At 34.2% G+C, this 10,189-nt stretch overlaps 2 non-coding genes across 2 annotated transcripts; one reads left to right on the plus strand and one right to left on the minus strand.

Annotated features, from left to right (window-relative positions):
• Positions 1–2,608: 2,608 nt before the first annotated feature.
• Trnas-gcu lies at positions 2,609–2,690 on the minus strand. The gene has a single exon. It is a non-coding gene; the product is annotated as a tRNA-Ser (tRNA).
• Positions 2,691–3,096: 406 nt separating this feature from the next.
• On the plus strand, positions 3,097–3,179 carry Trnay-gua. The gene is given in 2 exon segments: positions 3,097–3,133; positions 3,144–3,179. It is a non-coding gene; the product is annotated as a tRNA-Tyr (tRNA).
• The last annotated feature ends 7,010 nt before the right edge of the window (positions 3,180–10,189 follow it).

The following is a 10,189-nucleotide window of genomic DNA, read 5'->3' on the forward strand; positions in this document are numbered from 1 at the left end:
GCCAACAGTTTTTGTTTTCGGGCCGAACCAGAGACTGCCCTAGGAAGACTTTGAGGTGATGCGAGATCTCATTGTGGTGTCACCCCGTAGAGACTAAATTGTAGATAGAGATTACAGATACATTTTTCACATTATCATGCTTTATCAACACTACGCTGTACTTAAGAGATTTGTAATGGAGGATTAACTCTAAATGCACGGTGAGTTGTTCACCTTCTTTTTTTAGGCATAAGAATTTTTCATCAAGCAATTCGGACTTCAGTAGCTAATATTGAAAGATTGATCGCGGGCCACAGAAATTCATTAAACGGGCCGGATCTGGCCCGCGGGCCGTATGTTGGCCATGCCTATCCTAGGGCCTAGGATCTAGGCTTCCAGCAGCTAAACCGGGTGAGGTTGGTGTTCTGTGAAGTGCATGCGCGAATCTGCTTTTTGGATGCTGACGATACAGCGCATCCACTCCGCCACTAATATTCGAATATACAATAGCGATCTTATCTTTTTTCACGTGTAGTATAGAAATTTGTAATAAGATACATAATGCGGTTATAATAAAATATTATGCGATTATTTTCATATAATTAAAATTAATATGTATTTATTTTTTAGAAAATACAAGGGAAGCGGCGCATCCACCGCTTCTAATGACGACATGCCACTGATAGGTAGAGCGTTAGGTTCTTGACCTAATGGTTCGGGGTTCGAGCAGTGGCGTACAGTAGTGGGGGCGGCACTTTTTAGGGGCGGCAAAATTTCACAATAAATAATAATAATGTCTTGTAAAAATTTGAAACATCCTAATCTATACTTGCATCGCGCCTACGATAGTGCTATCGTCCGGATAGTCCGGGAATCGGTTCGCCGTCCGGATGAACTAGTAATTTTTTCATCCGAGGAAATCCTGCGAAACCTGTTGACCTTTTTTTTTCNCCCTATAAGATCATTGATTTTTCCGTTTTATCTGAATTACATGTTGTACGAGTCACTTAGATTTTACAAATATGTGAGCCGTTCACAGCCCGGCACACGTATTTGTAAAATCTAAGTGACTCGTACAACATGTAATTCAGATAAAACGGAAAAATCAATGATCTTATAGGGGGATCGACTGTACCTAAGTAAGGGGGAGAAATTTTCCTCCGCCCCGGGCGGCTGACACCCACGTTACGCCACTGGGTTCGAGCCCCGGTCGGGCGAGACTTTCTTGCGTTGTTTGACGCATTTTGGTCATTGCTGTATTTGAAACTGAACTCTTGTGCCTTTATGAATGAAAAGCCATTCTGACGTCATACACATTCATCACTATGTTGAGTTAATTAAAGGCGTTTGCGTTTGAATAGTGCGTCATATCTCATAAATACAGTAATATACACTGCTGATCGATTTAAAATTCCTGGAACACGGGAGGCTTGAGTGAACGAGCTGCAGTCTCTTTTGTCAAATGTTTCTTTATAAACTCTGAATGCAGAATTAACATAACTATGCGAATTTTTTCCCGACTAACTTCGATATTTGTCTACACAGGCGTTTTTATTAAATCATTTGGTTGTAGACTATTGATAGGCATGTTATATTAAAAATATGTGTTCCTATCAAATGAAAATATAACTTATTAATTTCTAATTAAGTATGCTTACCAAAGAAGCGATTAAGCACATTACAACAGTTTTTTTATGATTCGCGTAATTTTTCCGAGTTCCACTATTAAATATTTCAATGTTTAAAATTTTATGCTGTATATTAATGTACTGCAAACGTTAGAGACTCGTTAGTTTAATTTTAACCAGCAATAAATTGTTGCAATGAACTATATTTCTATCGATTTACAACATATACACACAAATATATACTGGAATTAAATTTAATAGACTACAGGTCTAATATAGAAAATCGTACAAATATTCTTATAATAAACATATGAAACCTGCCGATGAGATTAGTTATTATTTAAAAGAAACAAATATAGCCAATTTTACTTTTCTCTATTTATCTGCGGTTTTAGAGGACCAATGCCGTCGGCGTTCAGTAAAATATTGAAGTCCTCCCATAATTTCACCTTAAATGAGACATGAAATTTTCAAGATATGTTTTTACGTTCATCCGAAAAATTAATCGTTAGTTCGAGCTGCCTCACCGTTAACTTTTCTGCCATATTACTAAAGAACCGCACTTGAAACTTCTTCACCTTATATCGAGCTTAAATAAATGCAAAAGTCGTTTAGCCTGGAATCGTCAATTCTATACATTCGTAACTATACTGTCACCGAGCGGATTTGCAAACTAATTGATGTTCGCCTTCAACTTACGATAGTCGTTGAGTCGACAGTGACGTCACCAAACGTCGTTCGACAACTTTTCACACAGCGGACTATAGTCCCTGCATCGACAAAGGATGAAGTGCGACACCGTAAATGCAGGTTGTTAAAACTCGTATAAATACTGCTGCTTGTTAACGAATGCGAAAATATTCGCGAGCGACTTTGGAAAAAACTTGTTAAGTAAGAATAGAAAAATATTAAAACGCGATTTCTTCGCGTGCGTTTGACACCGCAACACCGCCCCGAGCTAAAAGCAGACAAAACAAAGACGGGGCCAAAAGGAACAGTCACGACGAGGGTGGGATTCGAACCCACGCGGGTATAACCCAATGGATTAGCAGTCCATCGCCTTAACCGCTCGGCCACCTCGTCCTAAAGCGTAACCTTATCTTTCGATACATGCATTTTCGCCAACCACTCCACAGTGTTTTGCAACAACAGTTGCACTCAGAATATTGGCTGCAGTAGCGTGGCGAGTGATCGGGTGATGGTGTTGTCGATAACACGGGACACTATCTCACATCGTCTCCCGAACACTAAAAATTTGATTTCAACTCGGGCGATGTTGAGTCTTCTTGGCTGTGGTGATATGGCTTTCTCACCTTACTGGATAAACTCCAGAGTACCGCTACGAACCAGCTGAAATCGCGCCGGTTAATTCCGCAAACGCACGCAGGCAGACAAATCGGTGTAATGCAAATCTGCAACAACATTGTGGAAGAAACGAGTTGGGCGGAAGCAAAGCACTTCACGCAAATACACAGATGATGTGTTCGTTCCGTCGATAGCTCAGCTGGTAGAGCGGTGGACTGTAGTGGCATAGTTATCCATAGGTCGGTGGTTCAAATCCGCCTCGACGGAGATTATTTTTTTTCACGTCCGTCGTCAAAACTCATGAGAATCAATTCATAGTTTCGCGATTCGACATTTCGGTGCTAGCGGAGTCAAGTTTCCAGGACACGCAGATGCGACAAACTCGCCATGCGAGAGTTCGGATCTTATTTTATTTCATTTATTTCATCAAAGGTTACAGTTACTGCGACAGTTCGCGATTTCGCGCGGAGTTTGAAGGAAATCTGTAACGAGCAGTTGTCCTTTTGAGCGCTATGATTGTTTTCACAAAAGCATTCGTTCAACTCGGCCGACATAAATTCGAACATTTGAAGGCGTGAAAGAACTGACAGCGTTCCAAGATGCGTCGTCTGGAAATGCCTGAAGAGAAGATTAAATAATTAAAACAAAATAGCGTATTATTGACATATCTGTGTTTAGGTATGCAGGTATTATCAACTAGGAAGAAAGAACACGTGGAAGTTTGGTTTCAAGCATGTCCATTTCATCGAAGAAGTTAGAAAATACAGATGTCTGTACGACAAAAATATAAAATATTTAAAAAATAGAGAAAGCACTGCAAAATCCGTAGCGTCTTCCATGTTTGACTCTACAAATGTTATTACAAACTGATCAACTGGTGGCGCAACGTTCATTTCGGTGCTAGTGGAGTCAAGTTAAAACGAAAGCATAACTGAAACGAAAACTGTTTCTGAGTTTCTGTTTTCAGAAACTCAGGTAATTTGGAGTTCAAGCTTTACTCGTAACGCGAAAGATTCGTTAAATTCAATTTTTCCCATATAAATTAATGTAAAATACGGGAAAGTGAAAATATTTTATGTTTTCTAAACAACAGTTTCATCACGAATATTCCATATTAAGTTGTAAACCTCTTACAACTTAATATGCAATATTTGAAATGAAACTATTTTTTAATTAATCATGTATCTTTGTGCTGTGATGTTTTGAATTTCTATCTTTGTCACTACCATTTCATATGCAGAATTTGATTACTGTTGTACTCCAGATTTAACATATGTCGATTTTTTTAATAGTGTTCATATCTGCTTTATATCATTTCCACTAGTCAGTTATTATAGCACGATTTCATTTTGAAATTTTTTTGTTAAAACGTTATTGTCGAGTCTCAAATTTAATTATTCTTTCGTTTAAAGATAAGCAGAGTCAATACAAGTATTTTAAGCTCTGTATACATTTTCAATATAAATAACTAGGTTATAAATTATTCGTTTTGCAAAGGTTAAAATTAAAACAATAAAAGTTTCTTTTTTATGTATAATGGAAAATTGTAAAGAATTCCTGAGTGTCGTTCTTTTAATTTCGGCTTTCGTTCTTCTGAGTGTCCTAGACCGAGTATAAATAAAAATAATTCTACCATTGCATCTGAAAAAAAATCTTTTAATCAATGCATCTTCCTCTACTAACGTATGGTTGCGAGGCCTGAAACCTAACAACCCAATAATCGCGGCCGGATGGCCGAGCGGTCAAGGTGGCAGCCCACCGCTCTGGGGGACCTGGGTTCGAATCCGAACGGGTCGAAAAATCCCCAGAAATTTTTCGGGGGGTGGTCCATTCGGATATGTCGGGCCCCGTCCCTCACCACCCGGCAGCCCCATTGTGGGCCTGGCCGAACCTATAATGGGCTTGCAAAAAGAGGCCCTCTTAGTGCCCACAGGGCGGAAAGAGTTAAAAAAAAAACCCAACAATGAAAATCAGAGTAGCTAAAGTCAACACAACACAGTACAGGTAACCTCCGTATAACACGGCACTTCTATAGCACGGATTCACTCTAATACGGTTCGAGAATTGGTACTATCCCCCGTATAACACGGTACTTTTATAGCACGGATTTACTCTGACACGGTTCGAGAAATGGGTAAAACCCTCGTACAACATGACACGTAATAAATTTTTACATACTTAAGTACTAATAGTTCACGAAAATTATTATTTTCGTGAACTATTAGTACTTCAGTGTGTAAATTTTCTTTTCTCGTCTCCATACACATGGTCCTTCGCGAAAATTGTTTCAATTTTGCCAGATCTCGACGCTTCTGCTTCTGGTGTTGCCAGATGTTTTTCCCTTATTCCATAAGTGCTTAGCACCATATAAGGAAATTTATAAAGATCTTTTAACTAGAAGCAAGCAATCTAAAATTACATACACTTTTTGCAAAAGGTAAAGCATGAATCTGAAAATAATGCAGAAAAATGCTCAGAGGATAACGATAACTTGCCAAAAATAAAACGCTCTCGGTTAATAGTGCTTTTAGTGATGACAAAGAAAACATTGTTTAATTTATATTAATATGTATCACTTAAGAAAATTTTAATAAAGATATTTATCTTAATTATGAAAATATAATAGCATGTTTTTTAATTTTTGGAACCTAACCCTCCTTTTCGTACTAGTTCTTTGTTTCGCATAACACGGATTCGCATAACACGGCAATTTTTTGGAACGTAACTACCGTGTTATACGGGAGTTACCTGTATAATCCTTGGAATAACAGAAAATTCGACGATAGAATTAATGGATGAGAACAAAAATCCCATAATCGACATATCACTTGTATTGTACATAGTAAAAGCAATGTGCAATTGGGCTGAACGTACTGCATTGTACAGAGATAACAGATGGTCACGCATAGTCAGGAAATGGAGAGCCTTTGATGGTTGAAGTGGGAGAAGGCTCAAAGATAAAGATTAAATCTACCGCCGGAAAGCAGTTGATGCAAAAGGTATGGAAGTATTTGGGGAGACTTTCGTCCTCAAGGACTGAACACAACTGACAAAGAAAAAAAAATGATATTTACTTTTCTAACCACTTAAAAGGTGTTTTGGATGAATAAACTAAATTGTTATGTCCTTCAAATCCTTCGTTTACCCGAGTTCAAGAATTACTCAGAAACAATTAATTCACAGATGTTTTATTTATATGCATTTCGGATCGAAAACTTCTTGTCGATCCCTCTTCAGTCTACAGATCATAAAAATTGTTTTATAAATTTACAGTTAAAATTTATAACAAAGATATAAAATAAATAAATAACTTACAACAGATACAATCCGTGATAGAACAACACCAATAATTCGCATTCATTGAAATCTACTACAGGAACAATGACAAGAACAATTATCCCGCATCGCGTAACATCCTTTTATTCTTATATACGACGTCATTCAATTAACATCCTGCTATCTAAATTAATTAAGTTATCATTATTTATAATCGCTATATGTTCTTTACACTTTCTTAAATATACATCAGAATTTTAATATTATTTTTATTAACTGTACTATTATTTTCATTACAATGTATAAATCAATTAGGTATATAATAACTATTATAAAATACCTAATCACCTTGATTTATACATTAGTAAAATACCTAATCACCTTGATTTATACATTAGTTAGTTTATCTGTTTTTACTTAAGTAGATACATTTGTGTAATTAAAATTAATTTAATTTAATTACATATAAAACTCAGGATGTTAGTTTTCACATATGACTTACGGACCGGAAATTTTGTCCTTTAAATCAAGATTTTACTGCATATAGATTTTTATTATACTTATTTGCCATATTTTATTATTATTTGTAGGAAAAAGTCTACGTATCCTGTATTATACACAACTCTATTATTAGTACTTATTCTTTTATCTGTTATCTGTAATAAGCAATGCCGTCAACATAGGCCTTAATAAGTGTTCCCGTACTAATTCTACCATTTTGCTCAAAAACTAGTCATTTATATTAAAATAATTACGTTACTAAAAATTATCTAATTAAAATTAATTTATTAATTACCAAATCCGTTAATTTTAGCTCTTAATTTATTATTTCTGCCATTTCCCAAATGGTAAGACGCATATTTATTGTGTCTAAAACATTATTTTCTTTTACACACTGTAATATATTGCAGATGACCTAATATTTTTACTAGGGCATCTGTATTTTTTATTGAGAAATGTTAATTACTGTAAGCAAAATACAAATTGACACGCACAGTTATAATTTAAATGTCTAAAAAACTAACTTTTAAAAATATGTTTTAAATATGGCTAACAGTTCCATAACGAAGAAAATAAGTATATTCAGGGCATATTTTTCCTTACGCAATCGCTGGAACTAGAGCATTTATCCTTTCTGTTGACGAACTTCCGTCAGAATTATCATTATATTAATTTAAGTGTACACATTTCTTTCGTTGTGGTTCTTTTTCAGAACATTTAAATCATATTTTAAAGCATGTTTTTGAGTTTATCAGTGATCGAATGGATAAAACCACTAAACAATGGTACGTTGGTCGTGGATTCACAGATCAACGGGCTGGCCGTGTAGTTTACCAGATCTTCTTCATGAGTCTAATACCTAAATAGGGATTAGTTTCCCACGAAAGTCCTCCCGGGAATGAATTTATAGTCTATATATTGAATACTGTATTTGAATTATATAACTTGTTAATCCATTTATTTATAAAAAGCAGGAGCGCGGCGCGACATACCACTAACTTATGGCATACTATACATGAAACTATATACATGAAATAACGCTAAAAGTTATATACATGATTAGCCTGAATTAAATTCCTTTTATGTTTTAGTATGGATTATATTTTTTTCGTTACAGTTAAATAATTATAAAGATCTTAAGCATCTACAGGAATCAATATTTAGGATCGTCCATAAGTTAAATAATGCTATTTTGATACTTTTCAACTACCACCAACCCACTCCCTGTGACGTTCCATTATCTTTTAAAAAACGGCCAACTCCACACTTTCTGAATTTGAAACATAAGGACTGTTTCATTTCCTATTTTATCCCTTCGTTCTGTTTTGTGGCTAGTTTAGAAATTTATTACAATCATCATTGAAAAGAGAAGAAAAATACGTATGTGTTTAGATAAATTTTTAAAACATGGACTTAAGCTCTTTACCTCATATCCTAGATCGACCCTGTTAATTTCATTAAGGAATAATTTACAGCAATGAGTACAGAACGTTACGTTATTTTATTAATTACGTACAAAGCAGTGACAAAACAGTACGGTTCGCTATGCAATCTTTCAGAAACAAATATAGATCATTATGAAAACAAAAAAAGCAGCGTTATAACACTGTATTGTATATTTTAGACAGTAAACTTTGATAAAATACATGTTTTTTAAAACCTTAATATGCAAGAAATGTAAAGGAATAAATAATTTATTTGAAAATGTTTGATGCCGTTATAAATTAAGACCAAAACCAATTGATTTGCTTGCTCTTCCTGTAATAGTGCCTGGTTTTTCTTACGTTCCCGAATCTCTAAATTTACTGTTGCAATGAACATTGACTCGCGACTGAAAGCTATGCATGAATGACTCAGTAAACATTATTCGAAAAATCTTGATATTTTCAACTTTCTTCAAATATAAATTGTTATAGACTATTGATTGTCATATATGATATGTAGGACCGTATCATTTTGTGCTCTTATCGATTAAACAAGTAGAAATTATTATTATTATTTACAATTACTGTTTTATATTTATATTATATGTTATTAATTGTTATTTAAGACTAACGAGATATTAAAATAAATTAAAAATTTTATATACGTACAACAATGTTTTCTTTTTAAAGGGATTTTTTAGCTTCTAAACAATAAACAAATAAATTTATTACAATCAATTTTAAATATATATTTTACAAAAGCTGTTTCAAGCTAACGATTTTTCTTCATTAGGAAGTCTAAATATTTCTTTATATAAGAGTTATAAAATAAATAACTGAACAAAACTAGATATGAGAAATAAATAACAAATATATATTCCAAAACTTCTTTCGGAGAGTCGCATTCGTATCCATTTATAAGAAGCCAATATACCCAAAATGTGAGTAGAACTCCAAACGCCATTTGGGTTATTTGTAATGATGTAATAAACATTGCAATTTGTATAGGAATCTTCACATTCATTGATTTTATCGTAAAATATGTATACATGAATGAATGAACGATAATATTTGCATAGCAAAGTAAGCATCCGAAGGATGCTTCCCTATAAGCAGCGTACCACATTCCGATGAAAGTAGCCACGTGGTGATACCAGTGCAGAAATAGCAACTTTCGTTTTCTCAAGATGATCAAAAATGTGTCACCCAGTTCCCAGACCTTCGTGCCAAGAAATAAAGTTCCCCAGAATATTAACTGGGGAGTTTGTTCTACAAGAGATTTATTACATACGACATGATATAACGGAAGACGAGTTAGCGTAAAATATAATTCAGGAACTCCTCTGATCATCATAAAAAAACTTAAAACTGCAAGAATTCCGTTCCAAATTATGGATGCCAAACGAAGATCAAATGCAGGTCGTGTTTTCATACGTTGTTGAATGAAATATATAAGGAACAGATATATAATGGATATGTAAATGGAAAAGTGCCAATATCTTCTGAAGAAATTTCTTGCATCTTCTGGATTGATAATAGTTTCAAATTGATAATGAGGAAGCGGAGATCCAGACAAATTATATTGTTTCATCTTTTAATGATGATTTTCTGAAAATAATTAAATTCAAATTTTATATTAATGCATGAGATATATTTATATTATTATTATTACTTTACAATATAAATATCACATAAAAATGGTATTAAAACAAATAAATGGCAATACTTTTAAATTAAAAAGCATCTAATTGTGTCTATACATTGAAACTCGTAATAATTAAAATAAATCATAAATATTTATTCTGTAAAAGTTCGTCCGATGGAGAACCATTTTTAATAAAACAAAATAAAATCGAAGACAAAACTGTCCAAAAAGGATCACCATTTATTACTTGTGTTCCAAGACTAAAACATTTTCGGCGACTGACCTTCCTTTTTAGGCTACTTGTCGCCGTAAAGTTCACAAAAAGTCCTTTTAAAAACACAAAACATCCAATTAAAATTTTATAAAATTTCTGAAAAAGGAACTGGTGACATGCAGTTGTCTTGCTTCCATCATACCTTCTTTTGGGGTTT

Source organism: Centruroides sculpturatus, unplaced genomic scaffold, assembly GCF_000671375.1.
Source record: "Centruroides sculpturatus isolate CEXI.00-Female unplaced genomic scaffold, Cexi_2.0 scaffold5, whole genome shotgun sequence".
Taxonomy (NCBI): Eukaryota; Metazoa; Arthropoda; class Arachnida; order Scorpiones; family Buthidae; genus Centruroides; species Centruroides sculpturatus.